Source organism: Argopecten irradians, unplaced genomic scaffold, assembly GCF_041381155.1.
Source record: "Argopecten irradians isolate NY unplaced genomic scaffold, Ai_NY scaffold_0523, whole genome shotgun sequence".
NCBI lineage: Eukaryota > Metazoa > Mollusca > Bivalvia > Pectinida > Pectinidae > Argopecten > Argopecten irradians.
This window is the reverse complement of record NW_027187990.1, coordinates 43,099-52,591: the sequence shown is the minus strand read 5'-3', so window position 1 is coordinate 52,591 and position 9,493 is coordinate 43,099. Positions and strand designations below refer to the sequence as shown.

General features: G+C 39.5%; 2 long non-coding RNA genes across 2 annotated transcripts; both read left to right on the top strand.

The window, feature by feature from the left end:
• The first annotated feature begins 1,534 nt into the window (after positions 1–1,534).
• Positions 1,535–6,162, top strand: LOC138312917 (uncharacterized). The gene is made up of 3 exons (XR_011207079.1): positions 1,535–2,008; positions 5,471–5,616; positions 6,069–6,162. It is a non-coding gene; the product is annotated as an uncharacterized lncRNA (long non-coding RNA).
• A 12-nt stretch (positions 6,163–6,174) lies between these two features.
• On the top strand, positions 6,175–8,709 carry LOC138312918 (uncharacterized). The gene is made up of 3 exons (XR_011207080.1): positions 6,175–6,258; positions 7,847–7,939; positions 8,632–8,709. It is a non-coding gene; the product is annotated as an uncharacterized lncRNA (long non-coding RNA).
• Positions 8,710–9,493: the final 784 nt, after the last annotated feature.

The following is a 9,493-nucleotide window of genomic DNA, read 5'->3' as shown; positions in this document are numbered from 1 at the left end:
TCTTGTTCGTTTGTAAATATTAGGTCTAAAATACTGCGTTTCATTATTTGCTCTGATTCTCGTTGGATTCCTTATATGTTGAAATAAAAACGAATCTTTGATTGATTCAATGAATTGGTATTCCAAATGTTTTGCTTTTCTAGATGGAGTCAAACTGATCCCAATTGATATATTTCAAATTAAAGTCTTCCATTATTAGCAAATGTGATGTTTTCATCTCTACTATATTGGTAAGTAGCGCGCACAAATCATCTGTTGTTTTCATCCTTGCTGTTTGGACTCCTGTACAGGCACCCAATAGTTAATATGTTTTCCATTATCAAGATTTATATTTAAACCCATAATTGTTCATTAAAATGTTTTGTTGATTGATGGCTCCTAGTTTGTGTGGCGTGTATATGATAATTCCTCTCGAACCTTTTTTTTGCTCCATCTCTCCGGGAAAAAGCTTCAAATCCATCAATATTCAACTCAGACTTGTTTATTTGGTATCTGGAATTTTTTGGAAAAGCAACAACTCCTTTTATATCTAACTTTTCATGATTTATTAAAGATTTAAGTTCCTCGATTTTTTTGGTGAGAGTATCTGCATTTGTAAACATTACATCGGATTTTTTCGACATGCATTATTCTTTTCTTACTACCAGGCGGACGATTTTCCTGTTCAACGGTGGTCCCCGTACCCGATGCATGAATTTCCCCGATTCTTTCTTTTCCCTTTCCTTCGCCTCATTTTACTAAGAGCGGTTTCCACTTCCCTTTCTTGTTTTGTGAGGTCGCTACTGATACGAATTTCTTTGTATTTATCACTGTTTTTTAATTCAGATATGTGTCTGAAGAGTGATTTCTTTCTCTCGGAGGATACAAAAGAAACCAGCAGCGGCCTCGATTTCACTTATGTTTTGTCAAATTTGCCAAGTCTTATGACTTTAGCTACATTGTCCTCATAAATAACTTTGCATGTTTTGAGCATCTCCCGTATTTCCTTCTCATCTGCTGCTTTTCTCGCGGACCCGTCTGCACCGCATTGCTCCTTAATTCCGAAGACAATGATGTTTGCTTCCCTGGTTTTTCTCTCATTGATTTCCGTGATAACATCCAGTTGATGGGTAGTGGCCTCCTTTCTATTTTTCTTAGTTTCGTGCTGTTCGCTTTCTTCTTCACTTTTCTTTAACTCGTGTCTTATCATTTTCTTAATATGTTCTTCACTACACATATTTATAAAACTCCTTGCCTCCAGTGATTTGATTCTTTCCTCAAACATTTCTCTTAATTATGCACACTTCTGTTCAATTTGTATTTCTGTGTCTGGAGGTTTTTCTCTACTGTGGCAATGCAAGGAGGAACACAAAACCACATGGAGTCCACAGAGTTACTTATTACGGACATGCATGTTGTCATTTTTGTTGACACATTTGATGCTGTATTGATGACTACATCTATCTCCGACATTTCAGTACCTTTGTATTGGACTAATCAGTACTACTTACTGAGCAAAGTTTGTAAACAGTCTCCGTCCCACGGTAGAAGGAAACGGGTTTCCGGGAGGCTTATTCTCAGACTTGCTTGTTGACCAGGTCGCACGGATCGTTGCTTGGTCTCTATCATTTTGTTTGTTGACATCACGATACTCCCGTCCTGGTTGTGGCATGTTGATGTTTGACGTTTTCTACAGGTTTCCAGTTTCCAATTCTTCCAATATTTTGGGTGTAGCACGTTAGTGCCTTTTTGGCACGTCGCTGCCTAGTTTGGCTGGATTCTATCTCTGTTTACAGCGTAAATCTGTAATATTTGTCTTCACTGTTTATGGAGCTCAGGACAATCACGTCTTTTGCCATCGATGACATCAGAATCCAATGTTATGCATGACTTTGACCAACAAGAATTATCTTGATATTTACCTTAACTTTGCGTACATCTGGTTTGGTCCGACCCGGAGGATGTGGAAACTTGGGCAATTTGTCCCCGGGGAGCTGGTTGGCTGTTTGGATCAAAAGTCACCAATGAAGTAAGTAATCCGAAACCTTCAGTTTTCAACAGGAAATATTGGTTATAACTTATAGGAATATTTTCTCATTTGATATCCTATTGTACAAATAGAAACTATTTTGTCTTTTAATTGAACAATAATTGGTGTTTAATCGTGTATATTAATCAGATATACTGTTGGTAAATAAAAACACACAAAGACAGGTTTGGGCTAAAAGTAACCAATATTTAATATTATGTAATATTATGTAATAATACACAATATATATCTTTGGAAACGATAGTCCCTATATATGAAATATCGGTCTTCTGCTAATAGACAATAACAAACTAGAAACTACAACATAATCAACTAATCACTATAAAAAGAAACATTACAAAGCATAGCTAAATTATATGGGATGGGTGGGATGGGATTGTGTTCCATGAGGAAACACCAACTGTATAGAAATTGAACAGGTGTTGGAACCTGGTGATGACTAGACACCATCACAGTGCTCAGGAGACTGTACTGTACAAGTCCTAGCACAGTAACCTATAGCCCTTCAACCTCTGTCATTGGCTAGGATGTGCCAGAACTAGAATGTGATTGGCTCGTCACCAAACCTCCCCAGCATAGGGATCCCATAAGGGTCTCAGGCCCTCACCCCACATGCTGCACTAAGTCATGCAGCCAGCAGCTGTCAGAGGAAGCAAGGTGACACATTGGCAAGCAAAGGGGGCCTAAAGGACCCATTGCCCCTAGTCTGGCATACCAAGCATGAGTGCACAAATCCAATAGCTGACAGAGGATGAAAGTGACCCCTGGTCAATCAGAACATGTAAGATAGTGGGACCGCCAGAACTAATTAGGTTTCCACATCCCATCTTATTAATACTGTATTAATGATTTAATACCTACGTATATGTGTAACGACTTGTTTCGCTACGACCGCAGTCATTAGCGTAGAGTAAGAATGATACAATTGATTTGTTTTGCTCTGGGTTCGACTGCCGCGTTAGCTTGCAGATTCCTATGTCTCGCTACAATATTCAATGGTACTAGTGAGTATGGACAATGGACGACATCAATTTCAAATTCATTTAACAGTTTATTAATATTTTAACATGTGTAAAGGTGACAACAAGAAAATACCCGCGTGGCTCAGTGGGAAGTACTGTGAAATGGACAATTTTGCTGCTAATATTCTAACGTTTTCGCTATCAGAATTAACTCCTACCCATCAATGAAAGACCGAGCACGTGGCGCTACACACCGGCCGGCCGATTATCGATAGTTTAACCTCCAATTTCACAAACACCGTTCTCCAGCGAAGATTCTCAAAATATCTCCTTAACGGTTAACCCCGAAACTCAACACAGGAGGCTCCCACTCTTTTCCAGCCTACCAACGGCTCTCAACACAAGAGTGAAGACTTTTAAATACTATCGAAACCCGTCTAAAAGCGAGACATGCCAAGTCCGACATTGCACAATTTCAAACTCAAAAATATAGCAAAAATATCGACTGACAGCGAAAAATACACACACAGTAATGTTAATGCATTTCCATACTATACGATAACAGCAAATTAGGGAAAGGATGGGCGACAAATATATAAAAATTACATAGGTTTCAAAAACACAACCCTCACCTCTCAAGGCCCGGTAGAAAACCGAAGGCCTCGGCGCAGTCCCGAGATCTCGTGCACAGCAAATTCCCGCCAAAGTCCCGATAACCATGATATGAATTTGGAAATTCAGATTGAAATTTAAGGTAAGAATATCAATATTGATAATTAATAGGCAAAAACATTAGAATTTCCGGAAAATATAGCAACGAAGCGCACCACAGCTTCGTTACATATGTCTAATTAAACACAAAAAAAAATAATATAAGATAATTTATTTCGCCTTTGGTGCATGTGCAATCAGTACTTCATACCATATAGGATATAGTGACACAGATTTTTTTCGGGAGCAAATTAATTGTATTTCATAACTTGATGTAAAAATTAGAAGCACAAACTTTTCAATGGTGGTAATGGTGTAAAGTAAGTAACTTTTGTAACTGAAGGAAAATACTAAATCGTCTGCTCCTGTTTTTAATAGTGAAAAATTACCATTAGTCATCGGTGGAGCATATTTAAGTGTACATGTGATGTCTATTTTGGATGGTGTATCTGGTAAAGGTCATCAATGGTAAAGGTCCAGAATGGAGAATGTAAGAATAAGGCGTATGAGCACACTGTGTATACATGATGTAAAACATAAAATTTCACAGAAAATGTATATTATTTATCTGAAGTGGAGACATAATTAATAGAACACATGTTGAAGTAGAATATTAGGGAACAACCAACTAAATGAAAAAAAGACCTTCGAAATGGCCCCTGTGTATACAAGATTGAGCCCAGGATAGAATTCTGACCCGGCCGCTGATTGGCTGGTTAATTATGAATTTCCAAAGTAAAACTGTTTTCTGACAGGTAATTATTCCTAGATAACCATGATATGAATTTGGAAATTCAGATTGAAATTTAAGGTAAGAATATCAATATTGATAATTAATAGGTAAAAACATTAGAATTTCATGATTTTTCAGTGTCGAATGCACCCTATTTAAAAATGGCTACCCTGGTGAGAGTTTGAGCAGAAGGACCCCCTCTTTTTTTTCTATCTATTGTTATATGAGAGCATATACTTTAAGTATAGAACATGGTGGCTCATCAGAATTCAATAGTATTAGAAGTAGATGCCATAACGTTAACACTGTGGTCTATGGAAAAGCATTTAGTTGGTTGCTCTCTATATCAAATGTACCGGAAGTTGAACTGTCAGACACCGGAGTTGAGAGAGTCCTTGGATACAAAGGTAAGTCCCCAGATTTTGATAGTACACGTGACACAGACATCATGGATGCTTTCTATTTAAATATTAACAGTAAGTTAATGGCACACAGCATAGAGTCAGGTAATATGCACGGCTGTAGACTTTGGACAGGTGCTTTGACATCAGGTGGGTACGGTCGATTTGCTGTACGGTGGCCAACAGGAGAGAGAACTGATGAACGAGTTCACAGAGTGGTTTGTATGGTGCAGTTTAGGTGGACCCGGGATACCTTTCCCAGCCATGACGGATCAGGTAGGAAAGTTGAAGTCAGTCACCTGTGTCATGAGAAAACATGCATCAATCCTGCACACCTGCACATTGAGACACATGAAACGAATCAAGCCAGGAATCACTGTGCAGCACAGGGACAGTGTTCAAATGACCATGCTCCTGCATGTCTATTGTAGATATCAGGTAAGTTCACTTAGGTTTTATCTTTTTGATTTGCTTTTATAGATTTTAATAGTTGGTTACTGACATAAATATCCTCGTCGACCTTGCAGTCATGGAGTTGATATAATTTTCTCCGCTTTTCGGCTCGCTTTTTCTTACAGGTAAGGGACTGTGCTTTTTCTTTCCAGTATCGGTAATGTTTTTGGTCATTTTCCAGGTTCCTGGCAACAGAACTGCCCTTAGAGATTGGTGACCCTACAGCCTCACATAGTTTGCTGATGGAATGTCCGGGTCCATGGTTGATGCAGTGTACGGCGCTATGAGCTCGACCATCGAAGTTCCGTGTGAAGTTCATACTCTTGGGTAAGGATCTTTTAATTCTTCGATTGGCTGACTCCACCTTTTGTGTATTTAGGTTGTGCGTTGTCTTGGCGATGATGTTGTCTCCAAGGCGCAGATCTAGACACTCATCAATAATGTGGTCGTTTTTTATTCCTTTTGCAATTTTGAAGTCGCTGTCCAGGTATGAACTTTTTTCCAGCCAGTCGCCATTACAGACTAGAGACTTTCTTTTACACGAAGTGTGTATCCCTCGGTAACACAGCTTAATGGCCTCACGCGCACGTCGCGCTGATGTCTGTAGTTGTTCTGTGTCGCCAGTATGTAATTTATACATTGCAGACATCTCTGCCTGGCATCTGTTGGCGAGGTCTGCTGAAAATCTGTCTTTCTGTTTTTCTCTCGTGTCTTGTAGTGCCAGGCATCATGGGTGCTAGTGACGTTAGTTTTCTTAATGATTTTTCTCTGGTTTCTAGCGACGTGTGTGGTATCCAGAAAGTGACGTGGCTGAGTCGATGAGCGCCCACTCTGAAACAGTTCCTCTGCAGCCTTGTATGCCTTGGTGTCGGGGGTCACCAGCTTATCGACCTCAAGTCCATCCTGCAAGATGTCGTCGAGGATCTCCCGGCTCACATCCTCGCTCATTTCCAATGGAGGAGCCTATAGGTAGGTTACCCTTACATGTGGACTGATGTTCATTTTCACAGGTGGGTTGGATGTTGCACAGTTTGCTTTTTGTTGCCATAGCAACAATGTCTTTATCCTTTGTGACTGTTTCGGCCGCAAGCTGTACACACTGAGTTCCGGCCTGGAATGGCGTGTGACCTCCTCCAGAATATAGGGAGTTATTGTATGTCCCATCCACGGCAAGGTCAATCAGGTGTTCAGGTCTCCCTCGTAACTTGTTAATTTCTCTCAGGGTTTTCCTTCGGCTTCGTAGATCTCTCTGGTTCGTACTGGCAATGGTGTCGCACACTTTTTGTTGGCTTGTTTTTGCATACCCCAGTGGGACGGGGCCTTCACGTTAGCGCTTGACAGGATTCGACGTAGAGACGTACTGCTGATTGGAGCTTGACTTAGGCCAACATGGACGCCCCTGTTCATTTTGGCAGCCTTACGACCCTTGGTTCCAACCGCCGTCTCAACTTCTTCGTACAAAGAGTGCATGCTGGACCTGTATTGACATCGGTTACATAGGAGGCGCACGCGGCAGCCAAGTCCCCACGACTTCTCGGTCTTGTAGTCCCACTCCAGCTGGCCCTGGCATTGGTCACTCTTCATACGGTGGTCCCTTGTTGGCGTCGTTGAACAATGCCATAGTTTTATTGATGCAAACAATTCTGTTTGTTGAAATTTCATCCTTCCTACAATATAGGCGATGAAAAAACCATTATAATATCAATTAATGATCAAATATCGAAAAGAAACCAAAAAAACTGTGTATAAGGACCAGTGATGCTACTAGACACTATTTTTATTACATTTAAGTGAAAGACCTGTCTACAGAGACCCACTGGTCTCTTTAGACAGGTTCTATACTAATAGGGACCAGGGGTCTCTAATTACAGAGACCCCTGGTCCCTATAGACAGGTTATATACTATACAGAGACCCCTGGTCCCTATTAGCACAGAACCTTATAAAGAACCAGTGGGTCTCTGTAGACAGGTTATGTGCTAATAGGGACCAGGGGTCTCTGTAATTAGAGACCCCTGGTCCCTATTAGTATAGAACCTGTTAAAGAGACCAGTGGGTCTCTGTAGACAGGTTAGTGCTAATAGGGACCAGGGGTCTCTGTAATTAGAGACCCTGGTCCCTATTAGTATAGAACCTGTCTAAAGAGAGGTGGGTCTCTGTAGACAGGTTCTGTGCTAATTGGGACCAGGGGTCTCTAATTGCAGAGACCCACTGGTCTCTTTAGACAGGTTTTATACTAATAGGGACCAGGGGTCTCTATTTGCAGAGACCCACTGGTCTCTATAGACAGGTTCTGTCAAGTGGTGTAGATAAGAAACAGGTAAGTTTTTTTCTCTGCTTTCACTTGACAGAACTTATAACTTTACAAAATCTTTTTACATGCACTATTGGTCTTTTATACACAGGTTCTTATTTAGCACATCACATTATATAAACAGTAATAAGAAAGAATCAAAGCATATTAACAAAGAATCAAAGCATATGTTGTTAATAATTTGTTAGAATTCAATTATTTTAAATATAACCTGTTATTGATACATGCTCGCTTTATTTTTCAGTTAGTCTTCGAAGATTTCCTTACCTGGATGTTGGTTCTGTGCTGGTCTCCTTTTTTGGCCGCAGAAATCTGTAGGAAGAGCTACCATCTACAGGTAAGCCCTCTGGAGTATGACACACTTTATCATACATTTTCTTGTCAAGTCTCACTGTGCACTTTTCCTTAGAATCTATCTGTGATTCCCTTGAGATTCGAGCACCTTTGTTGTAAGGAATACATCCTTTCTTAAATAGTTGAGGTTTGTCATTTTTTGTCTTAGCCATTTTCTCTCTTACAGTACTTTACTCTTGGATGATCTCTGGTCAAGTGGTTACTGTCTATTAGACCGTTCTTAATTTGTATAGAGAACATCTCTAAAATAATGAACTTTCACAGCTATAAGTTATTTTCAATGGAGTTGTCTGACAGCAGTTTGACAGGCCATCTTTGTCAGCATCTCCCTGCTCTGCGCAGGCGCCCCTTTACTCTCTTATCATTGTTTATTTATAAACAAAAGGGCTGTGGAGGTCCCCTCCATGCAACCCTAATGTTTCTTCACGGTTGAATTATATGTTTTCTTTCAAAGTCTTTATATCTTCTCTGAACTCTTAGGTTAAATATGTTTCTGTCTGGGATTGTCTCCCCTTGATTAATATCAATATTCCCTGTGTCTTTCTTTCTGATCAGAGATTATCAAATATATACTCAATACAATACCATAAAAAGCAAAGAAAACCAATCAGTACCATTTCAGTATTTGATATATTGCAATAAATCAATTTCATTGTTATTTCACTTTTTTCACAGTCTGTCCGCGGGTTGGTGTCTGAGGCTGATATTTTAGTCGAGAAGAGTTAGGTTAACAGAACAAGTCCAAAATTACAGGTAAGATATATCCATATAGCATACTGTACTTCTGAGGTGAATACTGTATTATCATTTTATGCTAATTACAGGTAGGTTTGGTTACCATATCTTTTCTGGTAAATTCGGTTATTTTCTTCAGTCCAAGCTTTCTTAGTAATCGTCACTTGAAATTTGGTCATTTAAGTCATGATTCTATTTCTTATATGTAGACTGTTGCTATAATTACAAGATTGTAATTAACACAGGACAGGTGTTTTTTCTGTCAGTGTCTTATAATTTTCTCCAAGCTCACCATTGACCATAATCTCCTTTTCTCAGTAAGGGTGCACTTATCACACTATAACTGTTTATTTGTCCAGGTGTACTTGACTGTTACATCTGAGCTTATTTTTAACAGACAGGCTCTGTAAAACCTTTTTTGAGGTAAAACCAAGTTTGATATACCTGTTTTGCTTTCAAAATCTTGATATTTTCCATATTTACTGTTGTACCTGATATTCACTGAATTATCTCCCCCTGATTGGGGACCCCTCCTATAATTTCATTATATTCAGAAAGGTTAATCATTTTACCAATACACAATCAAAACACCATGAATACTATTTCAATATTTAATGCATAATTTGCAATCAATCAATACATTGTGTAAGTTCAACATTTCATGTTTACAGGATTACTCCGCGGTGTGACTGTCCGAAGGTAAAGCCCTGTCCTGGACCAACCGGTTGACCGATCAAGTTCATATCACAGATTTGACATACAGGCGAAATGTACTTTACATCACAGGTGAGCATTGAAATTT